General features: G+C 35.6%; 1 pseudogene; it reads right to left on the bottom strand.

The window, feature by feature from the left end:
- Positions 1–1,451: 1,451 nt before the first annotated feature.
- On the bottom strand, positions 1,452–2,807 carry LOC107876427 (annotated as a pseudogene).
- Between the last annotated feature and the right edge of the window lie 24,175 nt (positions 2,808–26,982).

Here is a 26,982-nt window from a genome sequence, read left to right as displayed (position 1 = left end):
TGAGACAAGATTTTGTTTTGGTCCTTATTTATGTATTTATTGTGAAGGTTACTAAATATGGTCCCAAAAAAATTTAGTATATGGTCCCAAATAATATACAATTGAAGGCATGAGCGGGAATTTTTTGTTTTTTGTTCTTTTACCAAAAATTAAAGAGCCAATTCCATTTCTTTATCAAAAGTTTAAGCACCAATTGTGTATTTGCTGAAAGTGAAAAATTAAAAAAAATCTTCTTCTTAAAATTAAACTATCGCTAATTGAACCTTAATCACTCCCACACTTCCAATTTCCACTCCCGATCTGCTCTCTGTGATCTCAACAAAAGAGAATTTTTCTCGCAGCACTACCCTAAATCGAAGAATTTCAAGGTATGCCTCAAATTCTAATTGATCGATGTTGTTGTTTTTCATTCATAGGCTGCTCGATTTTTGTATTAATATCAAAATTTTTCTTGTTTTTCAATTCCCATTGGTCAGCTCTGCCTAATCTCAATGAGAGATAGTTTTTCACGTAGCTCTAACCTAAATCGACAAATTCCAGGTATGGCTCGCTTTCCAATCAATTGAGTTGTTGTTTTTCATTTATAGGTTGTTGAATTGCGATATTAATTTCAAAATTTTGCTTGTTTTCCAAATAATCGAGTTGTTGTTTGATTATCTTTGTTATATATGTTAGTGATATAAGAAGTTTCGATCTTTAGAATGTATCTGTCTGGTTGCAAATTTTGGAAATTTGGTGAAATTTCAATAGATATTACTGTCCTATGCTAGCTTTTTGGTTCAACATGGCCTTAGGAAATGATGTCGATTCCATGTTAGATATGATCAGGGCTTTGCACAGTTTGTAATTTAACACTCTCTTAGTGCTGTTATATCATTTTTAAAATATCATTATTTATAAAAGCAATTAGATACACAGCTTTTATTTATGTTTGACTCATTTCTTTCTATTGATACACATTTGATGTGAGAATTGTTATATCTTGAGCCTGGCAAGGCTTAATCATTGATATTAATAAAGTCTAGTTCATGTAAACTTGTAGTTGTTTATTATGTTGATTGAGCAGTACTTTTTGACTACATATTGAAATTGTTGGTAATGTGACTTATGGAACAAGATTAATTGCCCTGACAATTGGTTATTTTGATGTTGCTGAAAAATGAAGGGGCTTATTATACCAGAGAGTTGGAACTATTGCTATAACCTTATTAAGACAATATGTTTGTGTGCAGTAGAACTGAATTTTGGATCAGAAAAAAGAGCTAAGATTTTTTTATAAGATCTTTTGGAGATACAAAATATTACATGCTGCAATAAGCTTCTAAGATTTTAGATTCTCTATCTCTTTTCCTTGTCATCTTGAGTCGGGGTTCTATCAAAAACAACCTCTCTACCTCTTTAGAGATAGTGGTATGGACTACTTACACTCTACCCTCTCTGTTCTATTCATCCTAACCCGCTGGATCAATGAGACTACCTATGTACGATTGCATCACTATAGTTCTTGAATATTCTTTCCTTGGACTACCAATGTACGTTTTGAATTCATTTTCAACTGGTTCAACGTCTGGACTTGCTATTATGTCACAGAATTGAATTGAACTCCTCGTGACCTGATTTGGGTCCGTCCTACCTTGTGCAGTCACCATGTTTTTCTGATTTTTATTTGGTTTTCTAGTTATGAGCTTACATTTCTGGAACACAATAGCTGCATTTCAAAATATAAAATTGATAGTACCTGTCACATAGGAGTCTCGATACAACTGCCTTAGAGAATGCATGTAAAGGGTGTCTTGATAAGCATCAATATGACAATGATTTAGGACAGACATATCAGCTCCAACTCAAAGATCCACAGCTTGGTGTTTTTCTGATCCTGCTGTGTTCTGTATACATATCTCCTATGGTATAAATCCTTGGCCAATTGCAGCAAGAGTGGCAAAGAGAAAGGTGGTTGATCCATCCATAACATTGAGACTATCAGTTATTTCGCTGGAATAATAAATGCATGCTATCACCAATAATAATAAAGTTCATTTTCTTTATAGTAACCTCAACATTCTCTTCATAATCAAATATCGCATTTTGCTCTTATCTGATTCAGTCACGACTGCTTTAGCAACTGTTTGATAGTCCCCAGTACCCTCCTATGCAATCACTACATTTGCTTTAATGGCCTTACCTTTCACTCTCCATCATCTTCTTGTCTCACAAACTGATCCAAGACGACATTCTCCCTAAAAGCGGTGTAAAAACTTCCTCATTCTTCACCCTTATAGATGCTAGCATCGCCAATGTTGCCTTAGCTCTCAAGACCAACTCATCAAGAATCATTCTGTTCTCAATAGTTTTAGTAACAAAATCAAGCTCATCTAAGAATGTAACGTGGTTAGTGAGCACACTACTTATCCAGATTTGTGCATTGGCAATATCACTACTTCTTCTATTACCAAGTTCTACAATATGTCAAAACATACATGGCCTGATCTTTCCTTTGTACAAAAATAATACAGGGAAATGAGAAAACAACCAGTAGGTGCTCCGATCTGTTCAAATAAATCATCTTATGTTGTCGCTGAATTAGTTAGAAGACAAAGTTATGTTCAGTTGTATTAGTTAGTAGACAAAGTAACTTTTATGTTATCCCTGAAGTGTAGTTAGCTGTAAAGATAAGACCAAATCGCTAGGCACTCTAATCTGTTCAAATAAATCATTGTTTTACTTGTAACTTGTACTGTGGACAGAGAACTGGTTAATACAGCTTTAATCTTAAGAGTGTTGAGGAATGTTCAATTTCCAAACCTCATCTTTGCAAGGTGCATATGAGGAATTTTCAATTTCCAAACCTCATCTCTACTTATTGACCACTTACTGTTTTTTTACTTTTGGCTCTTTTTGCAGGTTCACTATGAAGACTGAAAATGATGATGGATCAACTATTAAGAGTACTATGAGATATACTTTTGGCACTCCTGGTGAAATTGGAAAGGGACAGGGACGAGGGCTTAGATCTTTGATAACAAAAGGAAAAATTCTAACTAAGAGTTCATTAAGTTCAGTTTATCAACCTAATGATGTAGTTAAGCAATACATCCAAGAATTTGAAACAATTAAGGTGTTTTAATTTATTAGAGTTTTAAATTGGATAAATAACTTGAATTAAACACCATAGCTTATTTTTTGTCACAAAAATAGCTGGTTATTCTAACTTATTTTTTGTCGTCCTTTCTTGTGCTACAAAATATAATTTCTCAAGTATTAGTAATATGATTTTCTTTCTCCAGGTGCTATTGGAAAGGGACCAGCAGAAGGAGTTACAAACGCTACCATGTGTTCTAGTCAAGTAATGGGAACGACAATACGTAAGAAGTTTGTGGTTTGGGAGAACGATTTTATGCCAGTTAATACTTCATTACCTCTATCTACTAATAAGGTTAATCCATATTTACAAGAAGTTGAAACAAGTAAGTTTTTCAAATCAAATTTCTATTGAGGGTTTTCTATCTCTGAAAAGTGTAGTAGCTGCTATGGAATTCCTTCCACACTCTGTGAAGGTTTTGGTTGATATTTCTTGGCGTAGTCTTCTTCTTGTTGTTTTTGTTTGACTAGTTGTGACAATTTTGTTACCTTTGGCTGCGTCGTGAACCTGAAAGGTGGCTTGTCTGTGGTAGTTATGCTACTTCACTATGTTTTCTGTTTACTCTGGTTGGGAAACAGCCAGACCTATAAATTACCTAAAACTACTACTGCCAGTTAACTTACCTGATATCACTACTAATGTTTACTTGCCCCAGCTGGTACCTTTTATTTTGCCCATTTCAATGCAAGTGGGAAAACATATTCTGCCCAGACATCCTAGCTTCCCATTACAAGATCATAGCTGGATATGCCACTCACTCCAGGGTGTACAATGCATGTATTTTTACCAAACCTAGAGGTCTTGCACAAAGTTAAATTTCCTGTATAGACCACGAGTATGGAGAACCTGATAGACTAATACCAAACTTTACTGAAACCTATAGCAACCATATTAATTACTTCAAATGAACGGTATAAAAGATTTTTTTTTAGGAGTGAAACAATATGGTCCTTTTAGAGATGCCATATTAAACTTAAAATGTTAAGCTCATGCAACTGTATATTTGTTTAGAAGGTTCTATTGGGAAAGAGCGAGGAAAAGGACTTACAAGCTCTTCTATGTTATCTGGTCAAGTAATGAGAACAAAGATGCATAAGAACTCGGTGGTTTGTGAGAACGAGTATATACAAGTTGATACTCCATTTTCTCCACCAACTAATCAAGTTAAGCAATGAACCAAAGAGGCTGAAGCAAGTTAGTTTTTTTAAAGTCTTTGAATTTTTTTATTGCATTTATAATTTAAGTATTAGTAATATGATTTGCTTTATCTAGAAGCTATTAGGAAGGAACCAGAAGGAGAAGACATAAGAATATGAATGATACGTAAGAACTCCATGATTCTCGAGAAAGCGTATATGCAAGTTGATACTACATTTACTCCATCAACTAATCAAATAAAGCAACAAACCAAAGAGGCTGAAACAAGTAAGTTTTTTTTTTCAAGTCTATTGTGATTCTGAAGGTTTCCAAAACCACCGAAATTCTAATTTTAGCTTAAATTTATATGGCTGTTTTTTTCTCCCAACGGTCATATAGCCGTTGGGCCCAATGACTATAATGGCCCAACGACTATTTTTTAATTAAATTCAATTTTAAAAAAAATCCTATAAATATTTTTTAATTATATTTAAAAAAACAACCAAACATCATACAAATGTTTTCTTCTTGCAAGGGGGTTCTATGAATAATATGGGATCTAATACCTAGATTTTTGTCCTTCTTGTTAGGGGGTTTTAAGAATAGTGTGGGACGTACTCAAGGAATGTAATCAATGGATAATAATCCTCTGATTCTTGAGAAAGAGAACATGCAAACTAATATATCATTGCCTCCGTCTCCTAATAAAGTTATGAAACCCTCCAAAACTGTTGAAATAAGTATGGTATTTAGACTTTATGTATTATTAAATTTATAGGATTGAATTTTATTATTATAGTTCTTAACAAATTATGCAGCTATAGGATCATCTAATCCTAAAAAGGTAAAAAAAGTTTGAGGGAGCAACAAGTGCAAGGAAGTTGCATCATATGAAGTCAGTCAGAAGCTGAAAGTAACCTTTTACAATAATAGAATGGTTGGAAAAAATAGCAATCTATTTTCGAGAAACTTGGGAAAAATAATTCGTGACAGTAACATGTGTCCATTGATTGTATCATCCTAGAGTGATATTAAGAAACAAAATTTGGATCACATGTGGGCAGCTATTAAGGTAACAATTGTAGGTCATTTGGACCTTTTTTGGTTCGTTCTATCTAATGTTGTGTATTGATTATTGTAGGACAAATTTGAGAGTGATGATATGAATTATCATCATGATCATATCTTTGGATGGATGAATGAGTTGTGGAACAAAAAGAGAGAACACTTGCATAGTAAGTATGTGAAAAATAAGTCAATGGTACATGCTCTTAAATGTAAACCAGAGAGAGTAGAGAAGAAGGACTGGGAGTGGTTAGTTAAGAATATTTTTGTTCTGAAAGTTTTCAGGTATTCTATTTCGTAGCACTATATTACTTTCTTTATAATTGTGTGTGGATTGGCTTCTTTTTTCTAAAAAAGTCAATGGTTCTGTTTATGTTGCTCTGTATTACCTGCTAGTTCTTCCCTATAAACTTTATTTTTTGATGCAATATCAGAATTTGTATTTGAATAGAAGCTAAGATTATTTAAGAATAGTACAGGCGAGAAGCAAAAGGAATACAGCAAACCGAGCTAACTTGACAATGTTTCATCATATTGGTAGCAAACCTATTCGAGAGATAATGTATCAGTAGGTAGTATCAAAAATTATTTTCATAAGAACATACTTATGAGGTATTATTTGACATGTTCTCTTTGATGTAAAGAGAAGAAAAGAAGGAAATCCTCCAGATTTGGGGACTATTTTCTATGAGACTCGTAAGAAAGGCAACAATCTTGTTGAACCTGAAGCAATTGAAAAACATACGCATTTGGTAAATTAAAATTTTAAATTACTTAAAATTATTATGGGTTCTGATTAAAAATGTCCTTTTATCTATCATGTAGGCTTAGATCGAAGAAATTGTGAAAGCAGATCCATCTCTACCTACCATAGAGATTGTAGAAAAATGTTGGGGACCTCAAAATCGTAGTCATGTAGTTTGCTTTGGCGGTGGAGTAAAGGCAAAAGATATGAAAGGGGGCATTTTTTCAAAAACTGAATTACTGTTCGCTCTACGTTCAACTCGAGAGGACAATAAATCCTTGATTGAGGGAAACAAATCATTGAATTATCATTTGTCAACCTTAGAAGATGAGATGAAAAAATAAGAAAAATACAAGAATTTTTTGCTGCTCAACAATCTCATATCCCTCATACAACCTCGCCCGTTTCAACTGAATGACACTGGGTTATTTTGTTGTCCAAGTAATAATTATTTTACTTGGTTATTATTTAACTATATTTTGTCAAGATTATACATTTTGGAATTTTTGTGCAATTTTTTGTTTTTTTCTAAGATGGGGTTTTGTTAGTTTTGCTGATTTTTTGCATTTTGTCTTGTTTAGATGGGGTTTTATTAATTTTGCTGATTATGCTGTAGATGGGTGTGGATGGGGTAGTGTTAATTTTTCTGATTATGGAGTGGATGAATTTGAATATCATTTGTACGAACTCTATGTTAGTAGTTGGTCTTTTGAGTGAGGTGATTCTTATAGCTACTGTTTCCTTTGAAGTGCTAGTTCTGCAAGCAAAGTTATATCATGAGTATAGGTATTTTGATTGGTTGAAGGTTCTAGTCAATCAATCTTAAAGCAGGATCCTTGTAGTCCGACTATTCCCTAGGTCCCGAGTGCGGGAGCTTTGGTGCACCGGGCTGCCCCTTTATTCTTGAAGTAGGAGAACTCACATTCGTGGGTTAATATTTGTTGTGTAGAGTATGGGAGTATACTTAGTGAACTTTTTGAGGAGATTGAGAAAATGGGTGTTTTTCAAGGGACTTTTCTTGATTGGGAACATGAATCCTACCCATTAATCGAAGATGTCACTATTCTTATATTGTTTGCCCTCTTGTTTCCCACGGTCAAATTTTTTATTGATATGTTTATTTTTTAGATAATTTCAGCTCTTAATTTTGTTCACTTTTTGGCATTTGTTATTCAATTGGTTCAAAGTGATGGGGTTTTGTTAGTTTTGTTGGGTATGTCATTGTTGTTGTTGCATTCTTTTGGTTGTTTTCTAGATGGGATTTTGTTAGTTTTGCTGATCCTGGTGTAGATGAATCTAAATGATATCTATGTTAGTCATTGACCTTTTAAGTGGGGTAATGTTTTAAACTATTCCTTTGAACTGCTAGTTCTAAATTCCTATCCTGGGATAGTGTACTTAAGAAACTAAATTAGATGATATTCAGGAGGATAAGTATTTGGATTGTTTGAAGGTTCTGAAAGTTCACTATCGGTCAATTAATCTTGAAGTAGGAAAAGAACTCGCATTGTTGGGTCACTGCTTGTTTATATGTAAAGAAGGGAACATACTTGATTTCTGTTGATACAAAGTTGTTGAGATGCTTCTTGTTATATTATCATATTCTCGAAGAGTCTAAACTCAGTAGAGCTTTAGATTGCATAATTTCTTGTTACACTATTTAGATAGAGGGGAAAACTGGAGCTATGCTAAAATGATTCAGCTTTCCTTTTACTTTGAAAAATTTTATTTTCCTATCTATAGTAATAAAGCAGTTGGCACATACATTTTTCACTTAAACAGTGCCATACTCGGAAAAGTTTTAGCTAAAGGGATGTTAAGATATTAATTCGGTTAAGAAGAAAGTATTAGAGGAAATTTTAGCTAAAGTCATGTCATGCAACTCTATCATGTTATGTTATTGTGTCAGAGCCTTTGTCGTGGTTGTTTAAGGATTGACTTTTCAAAACATTGTTCTGACAGATTTTTGAAGATTGAAGTTACAAGAGAAGATGCAAGTTTAGATGATGCACAAGCTTATTATTATTTTGCTAAGAGCATTATGTAAAGCTTGGCATCATATTCTAGCTCGGGATGTTAATTTGTTAAGTTTTTTTGTTTAAAAAGTATTAAAACTATTGACACTATTCTAGCTCGGGATGTTAATTGGTCAAGTTTTTATTGTTTAGCAAATATTGAAATTATATTTATTATACTTTGTCATTTTCAGTAATAATTTTATATTTAACAATGAAATATATACTTTTATGATATGAAGTTTCAGGATGTACCATTGGTGATAAATTGTAGATACAAAATAATATTGTTTAGTCTAAACATTAATTTAGGACGAGTTAGTAGCTTATCTCTAAAGGGTAATCAAGGATGGGTTAGTTTCTCATCTCTAAAGATTAATCAAGGACGAGTTAATTGTTTGTCCAAATAGAGTAATTTAGGACAAGGTAGTTACTCGTTGCAAATAAGTTTTAGCGACCACAAAATAACTACTTTTTAAAAATGAAAATCATATATTTGGGATGACATATACGATCTCTAAAAGTTTTTTTAAGACCGAATATGTTACCGTCGCAAATGACATTTAACGACCAGCTAGGGCACCTCGTCGCAATTGACCTTTAGCGCAGAAGCCTATTAGGATGAGCCGCGATGAGCATTTTCCCATCCTAAAGGGTCCTTCGCGACCAGAATTGGACTTTTAGGGACCAGATTTCCCTTCCCTAAAGACTATTTTTCTTGTAGTGACAATACTGAAAAATCTGAATTCTGAATCAAATGTCTAAAACTGAATCTAGTAGTCCGAAGAACCTCTACTATCTGAATCTAGAGAGTCACTGTGACAGGCCCTAAATGACTCAAACTATCAGAAATGAATAAAGGAACATCTACCAATAAACTGAAAGTATGACTCACCAACTGTAGGGATGTAGATAAGATACTCGGGAATCACTCACGCTGCTGAGACTGAGCACCTGAACTTATATTATGAGACAATGTAGAACATAAACATATATGTAGATCAGTACTTTGAGGATGTACTGAGTATATGGGGGTGCATGCAATAAGTAAACAATATCATCACAGTTTGTAAAATCATGCATGCTAAATGTAAATGACTCACACAGGCTTGAGTAATCTGAAATCAGACAATCATAAATCATAAATGATAAAACATATAATGTAAATCTGGTGAGCCATTACACTTAGTTCTGAAATCTATAAAAATACTTATCTTAAAGCTTAAGAATCTTAAAACCATAACTTCTAAAACATATTCTTTTATATTAAAGCTTTAAATTAATAGACTATTGAAGAGTGAGGGACATGTTTTTGGGAGGTTCTTCTAACCGACATACACTATGTGAGCATCCATGGAGTCCCACGTCTGGCCCCCGTTAGGTAGGGTTGTTCTACCCTTGCCATCGGAATAGAACTTCTATCTTAGTGATCAATATCTGAGTCATCCATGTAGAAGTGGGAATAAAACTGAATCTTACGTTGGCACGTAGTTCTGGCGTATGAAACTGTAGTAACCTACCCATCTCGGTGCTAAATACTACTCCCATTCTTATGCTCAAAATCTTAATAAATCCACTTCAAAAATAGCACAAGGGTTTACAAGAAAACCCATTATGGTTTTCTTTCTTTATATCTTAAGTTATCTGAACAAGTGGATTCTTTATCTTAGCTTAGGACCAAAAGGTCAAATCTTTGTCAAAATCTGTGAGTAAGCTTATTTGAGGGTGGTTATAGCATAAATAATCTTGAAATAACAATCTTAAATTGGGGCTTAACGACCCATGCATCAATCTTATGTTAAAAATATCTTAAATTCATACTTGATAATATAAACACTCATAATTCATCGTAAAATCTAAAAATTACTGCACAATGCATTGAAATATAAATATAATCATGTAATTCAACTTCTAAATCATGGGAAATCTCATAATCTTGTAAACAATGAAAATGGGTGTAAGCCTTAACTTAAATTTCATGAGAAATCTCATAAATTGCAGTAAATTTGTAATTAAAATAAAGTTTTAGGCACAAGGATAAAAGAATTATCCTTGTTCAAACCCCACATACCTTAATTTGATGATATAGATGCTAGAACTTGAATCTTAGATCTCAATTGATGTACTGGAGATGACTTCTTAGAGTTCTTGAATTGGGAATTCTCAATCTTGAAGAATATTGGAGAATTAATAGAGAAATTTTTGATTTTTTTGGGAAGAAGTATGAGCCTTAGGGTTTTGTTTAAGAGAGAATGATAAATAGAGCAGAAAGTGCTCTCAAATATGATTAATCTTTTGTTTTTGGACGGATTGGGGGTTGGTGATTTATCAAAAGACCCCCTTTAAACTTTTAAACAAAACTGGAAAACGTACATTTTTCCAATTTGGGTGGCCACCACGTCACGCCACTATTGCGGTGGCTCACTGAAAATCGACGAATAGAAACTGGGCAGACTCTGCAATGCGGAGACATTGCGGTGATCCTTTGGAATGCCATTTTGACACATGGCGCGACGCGCCATTATCGCGCTGGTCCTCTAGAAATTGACTAACGGGAAATTGACCCTCTCCGGGATGGGCCAATATTACGGAGGGCCACTGGAATGGGACAATTGGAAATTTACACTAATCTGCGATGCGCTAAGGATCCAAACGACGTTGTTTTACGATTGGAACTTCAAATATTCATAACTTATTACTTGGTTATCGAATTCAGGCAAATTTTATATCGTTGGAAATCTTATTCAATTTCCTACGAAATGAAAAGTCTAAATCTAAGGAATTCCACGCAAAATAAATAGTATTCATTTTTTAAGCTATCCCTTAGCATTCTAGGGACGAATTTAACTAGGAAAAATCATGGGATATTATAATATCTCTCCCTTGGAAACATTCATCCTCGAATATGGCTAGTTAAGTTGAATTTTTGAGGAATCTGAGAATATAAGATAGCATGTACAACTGAAATAAACTACGAATCTGAATCTAAATCATTCTAAGCTTCTGAGTAATCTATGAGTGCATGAACTAATATGAGGACAACTATATAGCTGAATATAACGTATGATTAGAAAAGAATTGAATTAAAGAAGAGTGTTACCTTCAGCTACATCTGAGTTTGCAGAGAAAAGGTGAGGGTACTTAGCTTGAATATCTTCTTTTGCTTCCCAAGTAGCACCCTCAACAGACTGATTCCGCAAAAGAACTTTGAACAATGGAACTTCTTTGTTCCTTAGTCTACGGATCTGATGATCTAAAATCTCAACTAGAATCTCTTCGTAAGAAAGACTGTTCTGAACATCTGAGATTTCTAAAGGAACTACAATAGTGGAGTTACCGATACTCTTCTTAAGCATAGAGACGTGACACACAGGCTAAACGGCTGACAAATCTATGGGCAAATCAAACTCATAAGCTACTTTCCCAACACAACTCACAATTCTAAAAGGGCCAACATATCGGGGACTAAGATTTCCCTTTTTGCCAAATCTCTTCACCCCTTTCACGGGTAAAATATTCAGATACACTAGATCACCAACCTCAAACTCGAGGTCCCTCCTTTTCACATCTGCATAGGATTTCTAACTGCTCTAGGTTGTTTTCAATCTTTCTCTAATCAACTTAACTTTTACCATAGCTTTAAACACTGCGTCATGCCTAATAAAAGCGGCCTTACCCACTTCAAACCAACCTATAGGTGGTCTATATCTCCTCCCATAAAGAGCCTCAAATGGAGCCATCTGAATGCTAGAATGATAACTGTAATTACAAGAAAACTCAATCAATGGCAAATGCTTATCTCAACTACCCTTGAAATCAAGAGTGCATGCCCTCAACATATCTTCTAGAGTTTAGATAGTCCTCTCTTCTTGACCATCTGTCTGAGGGTGGAAAGTTGAGCTAAGATAGACTTGGGTACCAAGACCCTTCTAAAAAGCTCTCTAAAACTGGGAAGTAAACTGAGTACCCCTATCTGACATGATAGAAAAGGGAACCCCATACAATCCAACTAACTCTCGGATATACCACTTAGCATAATCCTCAGTTGTATAGGACGTATGAACTAGCAAGAAATGCGATAACTTAGTCAATCTGTCTACAATAACCCAAATTGAATCATTATGACGTTGTGATTGGGGTAAAACAGAGACAAAATCCATGTTCACCATATCCTACTTCCAAGTGGGGATACCAAACTCTTACAACATACCACCAGGTCTTTGGTGTTTCACCTTAACCTGTTGACAAGTTGCATACTTTGCTATAAACTTCGCTATATCACTCTTCATTCCACTCCACCAATAGATTTTCCACAAGTCGCGGTACATCTTGGTAGCTCTTGGATGGATAGAATAACATGCACCATGCGCCTCAACCATAATTCTCTGTCTCAACTCATCAAAACAAGGCAGACACAATCTATTCTGGTATCTTAACACACCTTTCCCTCTTGGGAGAAAACCTCTACTTTTTGGTCTTTAACCGACTCCTTCAGTTTGACCAAACTAGAAGCTTCTCCTTCACTTCTGAAACTAGAGAGGATTTGGAATTACTCTGAATCCAAACATTCCCTTCAGCTGAATCAATCAACCTAACACCCAATCTAGACAAATGATAAACTTCTCGAGCTAAATCTTTCTTATCATTCTCCACATAAGCAACACTGCCCATAGACAACCTACTAAGAGAGTTTTCAACTACATTGGCCTTGCCCGGATGATACAACATACTCATATCATAGTCCTTCAACAACTCCAACCACCTTCTCTGATGGAGATTCAACTCCCTCTGAGTAAACACATACTGCAAACTTTTGTGGTCCATGAACACATCCACATGCACACCATACAGATAATGTTTCCAGATTTTCAAAGAAAACACCACAACAGCTAATTCGAGATCATGGGTTGGGTAATTCTTTTCATGAGGCATCAATTGTTTAGAGGCATAGGCTATGACCTTACCTCTCTGCATCAACACACAACCCAAACCAACTCTAGAGGCATCACAATAAACAAAAAAGCCGTTTGTACCATCAGGTAATGCTAGAACTGGGGCTAAAGTGAGTCGACTCTTCAACTCCTAAAAACTCTTCTTGCAGGAATCTGACCACAGGAACTTAACTTCTTTTTGGTCAATCTAGACATAGGAGACGTGATAGAAGAGAAACCTTAAACAAAATGGCATTAATAACTAGCTTGACCCAAGAAACTCCTAATGTCTGGTGGAGAGATAGGTCTAGGCAAATTTCTTATAGATTCTGTCTTTTGGGTATCGACTCTAATGCCATCGGCGGAGACAATATGACCAAGAAAGGCTACTGATCTTAGCTAAAATTCACACTTGCTAAATTTGGCGAATAAATGATGGTCTTTAAGAGTTTACAAGACAACTTTAAGATGATCTACATGGTCATCCTCACTAAGGGAGTACACAAGGATATCATCTATTAATACTATGACAAATATTTCTAGATACTGCTTGAACACTCGATTCATGAGGTCCATGAAAGCTACTGGGGCATTGGTTATCCCGAAAGACATGACTAGAAACTCAAAATGGCCATAACAGGTTCTAAAGGCTATCTTTAGAATATCACACTCCCTTACTTTAAGCTGATGATAGATGGATGTAAGGTCTATCATTAAGAAATAACTTGCACCTTGGAGTTGATCAAATAAGTCATCAATTCTAGGAAGAGGATATTTGTTCTTGACTGTAACTTTATCTCAAAATTCACAGAAACTAGCGGGGTCACATAAGAGAAACTCAACCCAGGGTCTAACAACACATAAATATCAAAATGAAAGACAGGAAGTATACCAGTCACAACATCGGGTGAATTCTCCTGTTTCTGATGGGATGGTAAGGCATAAAATTAATTCTTATGATAAACGCCACCAGTACTGAATGATGCACCCTGAGGAGGAGCTGGGCAACCTAGAGGAGCTGGTGCACTATTAGCTTGAGTCTGAGGACAAATATCTCTATTACCCCGTCTAGCATACAGGCACTCTTTGATTCTGTAACGCTTCTAGCCACAACCATAATAACCCTTCTGGTCCCACAGACATTTACCTCCATAATTCTTACCACACTTCGCACATAGGGGACTATTAGGCTTCCCACTCACACTATTTTGAGATCTGGACATAGAAGAATTACCCCACTGTTCTTGTCTATTTTTGGGTGTAGGAGCACTAGCTGAAGAAGGTGCAGGCATAGATGAATGAATCTAAAACTAAGAATAATTTTCTTCTCCAAACCTATTCTGACCATGATCAAACTGCCCTGTTCTAGCTCTCTTGTTTACTCTCTCTTTTTCCTTCCCCTTTTCTGCCTCAATCTGCTGAGTGTTCATCATCAATATAGGAAGATCTATATATCTAATAAGCATAGTAGTCCTACACTCCTTAACTACCAACCCGAACAAACCAGTCATAAACTTACTCATGCTTGACCTAGGGTCAGCTATCTGTTCAGGGGCATACTTAGACAACTCATTAAACTCGAGAAAATACTCCTTCACAGTTATTAAACCCTTTCTCAGGTTCAAGAACTCTTCTATCTTAGCTTACCTTATCTTGAATGGGAAAAACTTGTCTAAGAACACATCCTAAAATATCTGCCAAGTCATGGGAGCTGCATTCGGTCCTTTGCTTTTCTTCCATATCACCACCCAATCATATGCAACATCCTTCAGCCTATAGGATGCTAATTCTACTCTCCTCTCTTTAGAAACATGCATAATTTAGGTGATCTTCTTCACCTCATCTAGATAAAGTTGTGGGTCCTCATCTTCTTTTTACCTAAAGAATTTCGGCGGGTTCATCCCCATAAAATCAAGGATTCTAGTTGCGGTAAGTCCCCATCCTACTGAGGTAGAATAGCAGCCTGACGGTTGCCCTAAACATTAGCTGTCATAGCTTAGGCTAGCACCTGAAAGGCAGCCCAAAACTCTGCATGTGACACATTCTCATTCAAAGAATCTGTGGGCTGAGGTGGTTGGTTATCATTTCTGCGGGCATTAGCTCAACAAGGAGGCATTGTCTATCACGTAAAAGCATGAGTTAGAAGCATATAGAGACAATGAATGCATGATAGATCATGAAATAAGAGATGATTTCCTAAATTCTCCATAGCCTGTTGTTGATAGATGTGGCGCGCTTCACACCGATGATCAAGACTCTACATACGCGGCTTATCTAACTCCCTAGGACTCTCTAAACTTTAGGCTCTGATACCAAGTTTGTAATGCCCTAAAATCTAGTTCCTGGAATGCCACATGGTGCTCCAAACAACAAGTAGTCCTGAGCTAACCCTAGCTGCTTTCTACTAAGTCTGTATCTCAATATAGAAAAAATATATATATATGAAATCATAATAATGCAAAAAATCTTAGATGAAACATGCTAGAAGTCTGGGTTAAAAAATACTAACAAATCTGAATTCTTAATCAAATGTCTAAAACTTAATCTAGTAGTCCAACAAGCCTCTACTATCTGAATCTAGAGAGTCACTGGGAGAGGCCCCCAGCTAACTCAAACTGTCTGAAATCAATAAAGAAACATCTACAAATAAACTGAAAGTATGAATAACTAAGTCCCCAAACTATGAGGATTCACCAACTATAGGGATGTAGATGAGATACTCGGGAATCACTCACACTGCTGAGACTGAGAACCTGAACCTACATTATGAGACAATGTAAAACATAGACATATATGTGGATCAGTACTTTGAGGATGTACTAAGTATATGGGGGTGAATGCAATAAGCAAACAATATCATCACAGTTTATAAAATCATGCATGCTAAATGTAAATGACTCACACAGGCTTGAGTAATCTGAAATCTAAATATCATAAATCTTAAATGATAAAACATATAACGTAAATCTGGTGAGCCATTACACTTAGTTTTGAAATCTATAAAAATACTTTATCTTAAAGCTTAAGAATCTTAAAACCATAACTTATAAAACATATTCTTTTATCCTAAAGCTTTAAATCAATAGACTGTTGAAGAGTGGGGGACATGTTTTTGGGAGTTTCTTCTAACTGACATACACCATGTGAGAATCCATGGAGTCCCACGTTTGTCTCCCGTTTGGTAGGACTGTTCTACCCTTACCATCGGAATAAAACTTCTATCTTAGTGATCAATATCTGAGTCATCTATGTAGAAGTAGGAATAAATCTGAATCCTACGTTGGCATGTAATTCTGGGGTATGAAATTGTAGTAACCTACCCATCTCGGTGCTAAATAATACTCCCACTCTTATGCTCAAAATCTTAATAAATACACTTCAAAAATAGTACAAGGGTTTACAAGAAAACTCATTATGCTTTTCTTTCTTTAAATCTCAAGTTATTTGAACAAGTGAATTTTTTATCTTAGCTTAAGACCAAAAGGTCAAGTCTTTGTCAAAATCTGTGAGTAATCTTATCTGAGGGTCCTCCTAGCACAAATAATCTTGAAATAACAATCTTAAATTGGGGCTTAACGACCCATGCATCAATATCAGGTTTAAAATATCTTAAAATTCATGCTTGATGATATACACACTCATAATTCATCATAAAATCTGAAAATTACTGCACAATGCATATAAATATAAATATAATCATGTAATTTAACTTCTAAATCAAAGGAAATATCATAATCTTGCAAATAATGATAATGGGTATACCTAACTTAAATTTTATGGGAAATATCATAAATTGCGGTAAATTTATTATTAAAATAAATTTATTATTCTTGTTCAAACCCCGCATACCTTAATTTGATGATCTAGATGCTAGAACTTGAATTTTGGATCTCAATTGATGTTTTGGAGATGACTTCTTAGAGTTCTTGAATTGGAAATTCTCAATCTTGAAGAGTCTTGGAGAATTAATGGAGAAATTTTGGATTTCTTGGGGAGCAAGTATGAGCCATAGGGTTTGTTTAAGAGAGAATGATGAATAAAGCATAAAGTGCTCTCAAATATGATTAATCTTTTATTTTTGGACGGATTGGGGGTTGGAGATTTACCTAAATACCCCCTTTAAACTTTTATACGAAACTGAAAAACGTACATTTTCCCGATATGGGTGGCCACCGCGATGCTCTACTATTGTGTTTGCTCACTGGAAATTGACAAATGAAAACTGGGCAGACTCCATGATGCGGAGACATCGTGGTGCCCCTTTGGAATGACATTTTGGCAAGTGGCGCAATGCGCCATTATCGCGTTGGACCTCTGGAAATTCACTAACGGGAAATTGACCCTCTCCGCGATGTGCCAATATCGCAGAGGGACACTAAAATAGGACAATTGAAAATTTACACTGATCCGCGATGCGCTAAGGGTCCAAACGACAGTGTTTTATGACTGAAACTTAAAATAGTCATAACTTCTTACTCGATTATCGGATTTAGGCAAATTTTATATCGTTGGAAAGCTTATTCAATTTCCTACGAAATAGAAAATCTAAATCTAAGGAATTCCATGTGAAATAAATAGTATTAATTTTGGAAGCTATCACTTAACATTCTAGGGATGAATTTCAGCTAGGAAAAACCGCGGGGTATTACAAATACAGATTATCAGTTATCCAGTTATCAAATTTTAGTATTTTATTTTACATATTATTTAAGAAATATTTATATGCTTGGTATTGTATTCTCAGATATCACAGTTTTCGTGCACTCATGCTCAGTATATTTGCGTATTCAGATCCTTAAGTTATGTCGATTTTCACCCTGTAGTTTCAGACCCAGTATTCATACAGTACCCATGTTGTACTTTATCCCAGCTTTAGTTCTACTTATATTTTAAAAGTAAGGTTTTAAGAAACTAAGTGTAGTGATTCACTAGCTTATTAGATTATGTTGGTAATCTTGTTTTAAGATATTTTAGCTTTCAGTTTATTTCAGTCTCTTAGGGAGTCTACTTACACTTAGCATGCATATTTTAAGATTACGTATGAAAATAATTTTACTTATTGCATTCTCCCCCACTTACTCAGTACATTCCAGAAGTATCGATCCACATATATGTCTTAGTGGCTACATTGTTTTATAATGTCAGTACCAGTTGTAGTCCACACATCATAATCAGATAGTTGCAGTTTCCATCCAGCAGGTGATGAGTTCTCCTATTTTGGGGACTTTAGTCAGATGTTTCTCATGTACTTTACTTTATTACTCATATGTATTGATTAGTGGTAGCTGGAGTTATGTACCAGCTATCTATAGTCAGTATAGTAGAGACTTCATCGATGTCGGTCAGAGTCAGTCATGTAATTTCAATTCTATCTTCATTTTTTATCATATTGTATCGATATTATAATTCTTCCTAGATTTTGTCATGATTATATTTCCACACAGCAGAACCAAGTATTTAATATATTATAAATTAGTTGCTCAACAGTATGCCCATTCATGGGTTAGTTTGGGATCACTTGTAGTTCCAAGTACTATGTTACGACTAGGGGGTAGTCTCGGGTCGAGATAGGTACCTACATTATAAAGTAATATTGTCACACAAACATATATCTGGTCAATACTTTTGGAATGTACTGAGTATATAGGGATAAATGTAATAAGTAAAACTAAATCTGAATATACTTCAAATCATGCATGTTAAGTGTAAAAGGACTCACCGTGATCATGAATAAAAGTAAAAGCTGAAATATCATAAATCATTAATAATAAAGCATAATCTGATAAGCATAGTGAGTCATTACACTTATTTTAAAAAATTATAACTTTTAAGGGAGATTCTTATAATCGATATAAACCATGTGAGCTATCATGAAATCCAACGTCTTACTTACATTGAAGAGAGTTGTCCTACCCTTGGCATTTGAATTGAACCTTAACTTAGAGTGATCACTAAACTTAACCAATATTTGGAAAATAAGGGGACATTCTCTGATGAGGCCCCTAATTTTATGGTCATATGTAGTGTAATACCTCATATTTTCCTAGCTCAATCTAACTCTTAGTACACGAGTATTCCTATATAAACTTTTTTAAATATTCATAATTTTTAGTTTAGAACTCACCATTGCATAGGAAATTCAGTCAGCTTTCCAACGATATAAAGTTTGCCCAAATTCGATACCCGGGCGAGGAGTTAGAGAAGTTTTTGAAAAATAATGTGCCAACTGGTACATCACCGCGTCACAGAACTAGGCCAAATGGCAATTGTCAATTTTCGGTGTGCCATCACGATTTCACCACATCCTGTCATTGTTCCAATTCTCGTTTGGCATTTTCCAGTAAGGCAATACGATACCTTCGCATTGCGCCAATGCTATTTTTTAGAATTGTCAATTTTAGTGAGTCTCCGCGATAATGGCGCGTCATGCCAAAGTACATTTTTGCACTCATCCTTTTTCAGCAGTTTCAACCATAATCCAGTGGCTCACCATGATGCCACCACATCGCGGTAAAGGCCAATTTAGGGATTTTTAGTGACGAAAATTAAAAACTTTCCAGGGGTAATTGAGTTTTTTCCATGACCCAGATCAGTCTTAAACACTAAATTAGTACCCTAACTAACCTAATATGTCATTATTTCCTTACTTTCTCTCAAAAATAAACGTTTCTCTCTCAAAAAGGGGCAAAACCCTAGCTTCAAGAAACAAGAACAAAGCTCAAAAATTCCTGCAAGAACCTTCAAGAATTTAAAATACCTAGGTATGTTAGGTGTTCATCTATGGGTTCCTTTCACCCAAAAAGTCCAAGGATCCATTTTTAAAACTATAAGTTTATTGATTCATGATTTACATGCTTGAAATTGGATTGTATTCATGTTCATGACATTGATTGAGTTTTAATCCATGATTAATTGTAGATTCCATGAAATTGAAATAGCATGTATATTGAATTATGTAATTCCCATGTTATAATCCTTGAATTAGCAAGATTGGGTGTTGTAGTTACAATGTTTACATGTTGCCCATGATTTTGTGCATTAAGTTGTGCTCCCTATGTGTTTGATTGAATGTCCATATGAATTAAATGGTAAAATCATGACATTCTAGCATATGTATAAGATTATGCCCTAAAAGGGTTTGATAAAATGTTTCTAGGAATGAATTATGAACAAGTGGACATTATTATGCTTTTCAAGATCATGGTATGCTTTACTTTCCATGCTATCGAGTCCTGGATATTTAATACTGTCTAGTTATTTAACTTGAATTATAGTAGCTTCAAAATAGTCTCAATAGTGTGTCAAACAATAGCACTCTTACTCAATCAGTTACAGAACTCAGTGAACTTAGTCCCGTTCATTCAGTTAACACGATCATTAACAATTCAGTCCAGCCTAGTACATTTTAGTAATCAATTTAGTGTCTATTTGGTTGAGAGTAGAATTCAGCACCGAGCGAACCCAGGGATGGGGGCATTCCTGCCGGTAGAGGGTTTGACCCTTAGTAGCAATCTCTGAGTTATAGAACTAAGTAACCAGCATAGGTTGAGATGACTTCCTGCCAGATAAGGATTGACATATCTCTCATGAGTTTTCCTGTCAGTGAGGGTTAACAAAATGTATTCCTACTAGTTAGGGTTGACTCACAACCATTGTTAGTACCCATTCCACGGTACTAGAACCCTACCAACTGGGGTCATAAGTTGGACCCCAATCAGCTCAAAGCAGTACATGTTAGTTAGATGATTACGTCCCACGATTTCAGTTTCAGTCACAGTATAGAACTCATTTCAGTTTTACAGAATTAGAACTGTCAGGAATAGTTATGTAATTATCAGTAATTCAGTTGTTAGTAATCTCAGCTATCAATTACAAAGTTATCAGAACTCAGTACTCAGTTACAGTATAAATCTCAGACATAGTATATATAAATATGTATAGTATTGCATAATCAGTGTTTAAAGTAGATTCAATTATCCATGTACTACCATTCAGTTGTATTCATATCACTCAATCAGTTATTGTTCATCTATATGAACCCACACATTCATCCTTACCTTATTTATCATACTAGTATATTCTACGTACTGATGCATACTTTCTCTTTATGCTATGATGTCTCATAGCATAGGTTTGGATGCTCAAGTTCCTGACTGCGCTTAGACAGATTCAGTTAGTAGATATAGATTCAGTAATGAGTCCTCATCTATCGAGGATATGCTTTTATTTTAGTATTTTCAGTAGTCAAAGTTAGTTGGGGGCATGTCCCATCAACTTCACATTCAGACAGTTCAGTTAGAGGCTTTTCAGACTAGACTAGTTCAGACAATATTCAATTTTTAGTTATTATTGCCAGATGTTATTATTATCAGTATTCAGATTATGAACATTATGGCATTTAAGCCTATGTTCTGCATTATTATAATATTATTATTCAGTGCTCACAGCAGGTACCAGTCATGGGTCAGCTTGTGGTCGTTCGGGGTCATAAGCACCGCGTGGCATCCAAGGTGCAGACTCGGGGCGTTACAAACTTGGTATCAGAGCCTAAGGTTCAACAGAGTCCTAGGGAATCTGAAATCCATATCAGTACATTCTTGTGCTTGTGTGTAGCGCGCCACGCTTACGGATAAGAGGCTACGAGATGTTTTAGAAAAAGTTTCCTTTCTTTTAGTATTCATGTCGTACGAGTCAGCATGAGCTCAAGTTAAACTCTTAGTCTAATACTTTTCTTACTTTTGTTCACATTAAACATGCCTCATAGAAAATCTAATGAAAGTAGGAATGAAAATCATCCAGCACATTTACCCGTTCAGGCAGATCCCCAGAATGAGCATGTCTCCCATGCAGAATTCAGAGCTGTTTTCACTACTTTAGCCTATTCACTAGTTACTCAAACCAACCTACAGGCTATTTTTATAGCTAGGCTTGGTGTTCATACTCAGCAGAGCAAGAAAAAAATGCATAGGAATAAAGATAGAGAGAATAAGAGAGTCAGATCAAGTGGTTTTAGGCCAAGGTCAGAGGGTGGTATCCACTTTAAGTTCCATAAAAAATTCTCAGCCCCAAATCCTTCTGTAGCTAGTGATCTAGTGCCAAAGTTTAGAAATGATAGTTGAGATAGCATGTTAGGCTCTAAGTCTCAGGGTAGTGTGAGCAATGGTCGTACCCATCCGTTTTGCGAAGAATATGGTAGAAATCACCTAGGTGTGTGTAGAGTTTGCAGCAATATATGTTTTAGATATGGCAAGCAAGGCCACAGGATGCTGAGTGTAGAATGATGGCTCAGAGGGGAAAAGATTTGTGTCAGCTGGGTTATTCTAACCGTCCTCCAGCTCAGTATAGTCACCCAAATCAGCATATTATCACCACCAGTACCACTAGTGGTCAACACCAGAATAGACTTTATGCACTTCAGTCCAAACAAGATCAGGAAAGTTCTTCTAATATAGTTATGGGTACGTTATGAGCCTTTCATCTTTATGTTTATGCTTTGTAGATCTCGAGGCTTCACTTCCTTTGTAACCCCTATATAGCCATCAACTTCGGTGTTAGACCCAAAATATTAGCAGAGCCCTCCTCGATGTATACTAAACTCTAGGGTAAAGTGGTGGCAGTTCAGTTTAGAGTTGTTGATTAAGTGGTTCATAGACTTAGAATAACAGCTTTAAGATAAGGGGAGATGGTAGAACAAGTAACCAAGTCAGGCTTCCAGATTTTTAGTTGTAATGTTAGTATGTGTAGAAAAGTAGTGGGAGAGGATGATGCCTAATCCATCTTTACCTCAGTGCAAAGTTTTGTACTTTGGCTATCATGATATCTACTCACTCCCTATATGTTAGCTCTATGATCATAACTCATATTAGTGCATGTTATCAAAAACCATGTACACTTACAGTTCTTAGTATAAGGAGTTCCAGTCCACTCAGTGTTACGAATAATGTTCCATAAATACAAAAACTCCAAACTCAGGTCATGCAACTCATGACTTATATACTCATGTTTTACAGTATGCTAAGTTCCCATGACTCATTCTACACTTCTAATGATCAGCTAAATTCAGATTTTGTCATGTATACCCTCAATTTAGATCTCTTGATAAATCCATGATGTCGATATTCTAATCCTCAAGCCTCAGTTAAGTTCCAAGTTCTGTATACTGTTTATTCATGCTTCAGGTCCTCATGTTTGGACCTTTCAGTGAACTCTCCTTATAAAATGATGTAGTGATGAGTAATTACTTAGATGGGGGGGAGTAAATGTTTCATGTTAAGGAAAGATTTTTGCATGCTTGTTTTACACGAGGCTGTAGTTACAAAGATAGGCTTGAATGTTATATTGGTGTGTAAGTAGCTAAATGTATTTCATAGATTTGAGTAGGCTTGAACATAGTGGGAGAATTCAGTCCATCTCAGACCTCAGTAGGTAGAGATATCAATGCCCATGTGAATATTTTCAGTAGCCTCAAGTGAAATGCGGGGTCGAGGTAGAAATTATAGTTCAGGGAATAGTTGAGAAATGTGGCTAAGATTGCAAGTTAGTAGTTGCAATGCATAAGGCTTAGTAACTCTATCTTAGATGATGTTTTATTGGCCTTGCTCTATATTTTTGCCATGATGTGATTTCTTATTCAAATGTCTTATTCAGACCATGCCAAGATCCCTTGCTCCCTAAAGTCATTAGAAACTTATCGAAAAAGTGTCAAAGAAATGCTCCATTTGAGTATAATTTTTTAGCATGAGTTATTCCGTAAAGCTAGAAATTCAGTTTAGCAGTCAGGCGGACAAGTTTGTATGGGTTTCCGTCTTTCTATCTAGTTGTACTATCCAAAGTCTCACGAATATGACCATTCCAAGATGAAACATCCTGGTAGTTGCAAGTTTAGCTTAGTTCATGTATCATGCCTCAGTTTCAGATCCTAGATATTTAGTTATGATTCAGTTCATAGGTACACATGCATCGTCTCAGCTTTTCCTCAGTATCTCAGCCAAGCCAGCATTCTTCGGGGAACATAATGTACCAAGGGGGAGATGCACTATAAACCTCCCTTCCCCGAGCCTTTATGTCTTAAATCTTCTATTTTCTTTTCACGTAATAAGATCCAGTTTGAAGTAATGGGTACTCATAAGTTGACTCTATAGTTCGATCTCAGCAGTATGACCATTCTCATGTCATGGCATGCATTCAAGGAATCAGTTCAATTCATGATATTCATTTTTATATATCACATATTAGACTCAGATATGTTCTCATGTTCCCATTCATGCATGTTCAGTACATGATCTCAAGTATATCAATATTCTCAGCTTGAGATAACAACCTTCATTAGATTTACTCAGTTCTATGTTCAGTTACAGTACAAACTTCAGTTATCGGTGTATCTCATCTACATGACAGTCATGCACTTATGAATCAGTTCAGCCATGTACTCATGAATTATATATGTATGTTCAGTATGGAAACACATCTTAATAGTAGTTTCAGTCATGCCCTCATGCATCAGATATGCATTTTCAATGTATAAACTCAGTCTATCAGTAGTCCTCAGCTTAATCAGTCTCATTTGAGGATGAATACTCCCAAGGGGAGATATTGTAATACCCCGTATTTCTCTACCTTAATTTAACTCTCAGTACACGAATATTCCTAGATAAATTTTTCTAAATACTCAGAGTTTTTCAATTTAGAGCTTACCATTACATAGGAAATTCAGTCAGCTTTCGAATGATATAAAGTTCGCCCAAATTCGATACCCGAGGGAAGAGTTGGAGAAATTTTTGTAAAACAGTGTGCCAACTGGCACATCACCGCATCACGGAGCTAGGCCAAATGGAAATTTTCAATTTCCAGTGTGCAATCATGTTTTTACTGTGCTGCATTATTGTTCCATTCTCGTTTGGTAATTTTCAGTAAGGCAACGTGATACCATCGCATTACGCCAATGCCATTTTTTAGAATTTCCAACTCCAGGGAGTCTTTGTGATAATGGCGCATTGCGCCAAAGTGCATTTTTGCACTCATCCTTTTTCACCAGTTTCATCCATAATCCAGTGGCTCACGGCGATGCCACCGCGTCGCGGTCAAGGCCAATTTCGAGAGTTTCAGTGACAAAAATTAAAAACTTTTTAGGGGTAATAGAGTCTTTTTCTATGACCTAGATCAGCCTTAAACATGAAATTAGTGCCTTAAATAACCTAATATGTCATTATTTCCTTACTTTCTCTTAAGAATAAACCTTTCTCTCTCAAAGAGGGGGCAAAACCCTAGCTTCAAAAAATAAGAACAAAGCTCAAGAATTCCTCCAAGAACCTTCAAGAATTTAAAATACCCAGGTATGTTAGGTGTTCATCTATGGGCTTCTTTCACCCATAGAGTCCAAGGATCCATTTTTAAAAATTACAAGTTTATTGATTCATGATTTACATTCTTGAAATTGGATTATATTCATGTTCATGACATTGATTGAGTTTCAATCCATGACTAATTGTAGATTCCATGAATTTGAAATTGCATATATATTGAATTGTGTAATTCCCATGTTATAATCCTTCAATTAGCATGATTAGGTGTTGTAGTTACAATTTTTACATGTTGTCCATGATTTTATGCATTAGTTTGTGCTCCCCATGTGTTTGATGGAATGTCCATATGAATTAAATGGGGAAATCATGACATGCTAGCATATGTATAAGCTTATGCCCTACAAGTGTTTGATAAAATATCTCTATGAATGAATAATGAACAAGTGGACATTATTATGTTTTTCAAGATTATGTTATTCTTTACTTTCCATGCTATCGAATCTTGGGGGTATTTTATTCCCGAAATTCTAGTTTTTTAACTAGAATTACAGTAGCTTTAAAATAGACTTAGTAGTGTCACGAATAGTAGCACTCTTACTCAGTCAGTTATAGAACTCAGTGAACTCAGTCCCATTCCTGTAGTTAACGCGATCAATAATAGTTCAGTCCAGTCTAGTACATTTTAGTGATCAGTTTAGTGCCTATTGAGTTAGGATTAGGATTCAGGACTGAGCGAACCCAGGGATGGGGGCATTCCTACCAGCAGAGAGTTTGACCCTTAGTAGCAATCCCTGAGTTACAAAACTACGTGGCCAGTGTAGGTTGAGATGACTTCCTTCCAGATAAAGGTTGACACATCTCTCATGAGTTTTCCTGTCAGTGAGGGTTAATAAATTGTCTTCCTGCCAGTTAGGGTTGAATCACAACCACTGTTACTACCTGTGTCATGGTACTAGCACCCTTCCAACTGGGTCCTAGGTTGGACCCCAATCAGCTCAGAGCGATGCATGTCGGTTAGATGATTACCTCCCAGAGTTTCAGTTTTAGTCTCAGTATAGAACTCAATTCAGTTCTACAGAATCAGGACTGACAGAAATAATCACCCAGTTATCAGTAATCTCAGATATTAATTACTTAATTATCGAAACTCAGTACTCAGTTTCAATATAAATCTCAGACACAGTATATATGTATATGCATAGAATTTCATAATCAGTGTTTACAGTAGCTTCAGTTATCTGTGTACTCTCATTTAGTTATATTCATATCACTCAGTCAGTTATTGTTCATGCATATGAACCTGTGTATTCAATCTTTTCTCATCTTGCATACCAGTATATTCCACGTACTGACGTGTACTTTCTCTTTGTGCTATGATATCTCATGTCATAGGTTCGGATGCTCAGGTTCCTGACCGCGCTTAGACAAATTTAGTTAGCAAATTCAGTAGTGATTCCTCATCTATTGAGCATATAGTTTTATTTTAGTATTTTCAGTTGCTTCAGTATTTCAGTAGTCAGAGTTAGTTGGGGGCATATCCATCAACTCCACATTCAGACAGTTCAGTTAGAAGCTTTTCAGAATAGACTAGTTCAGACAGTATTCAATTTTCAGATATTATTTTTAGAATAGACTATGTTCTGTATTA

Source organism: Capsicum annuum, chromosome 3, assembly GCF_002878395.1.
Source record: "Capsicum annuum cultivar UCD-10X-F1 chromosome 3, UCD10Xv1.1, whole genome shotgun sequence".
NCBI lineage: Eukaryota > Viridiplantae > Streptophyta > Magnoliopsida > Solanales > Solanaceae > Capsicum > Capsicum annuum.
Note: the sequence above shows the minus strand (reverse complement) of the source record. Positions and strands in the feature narration are given on the sequence as shown.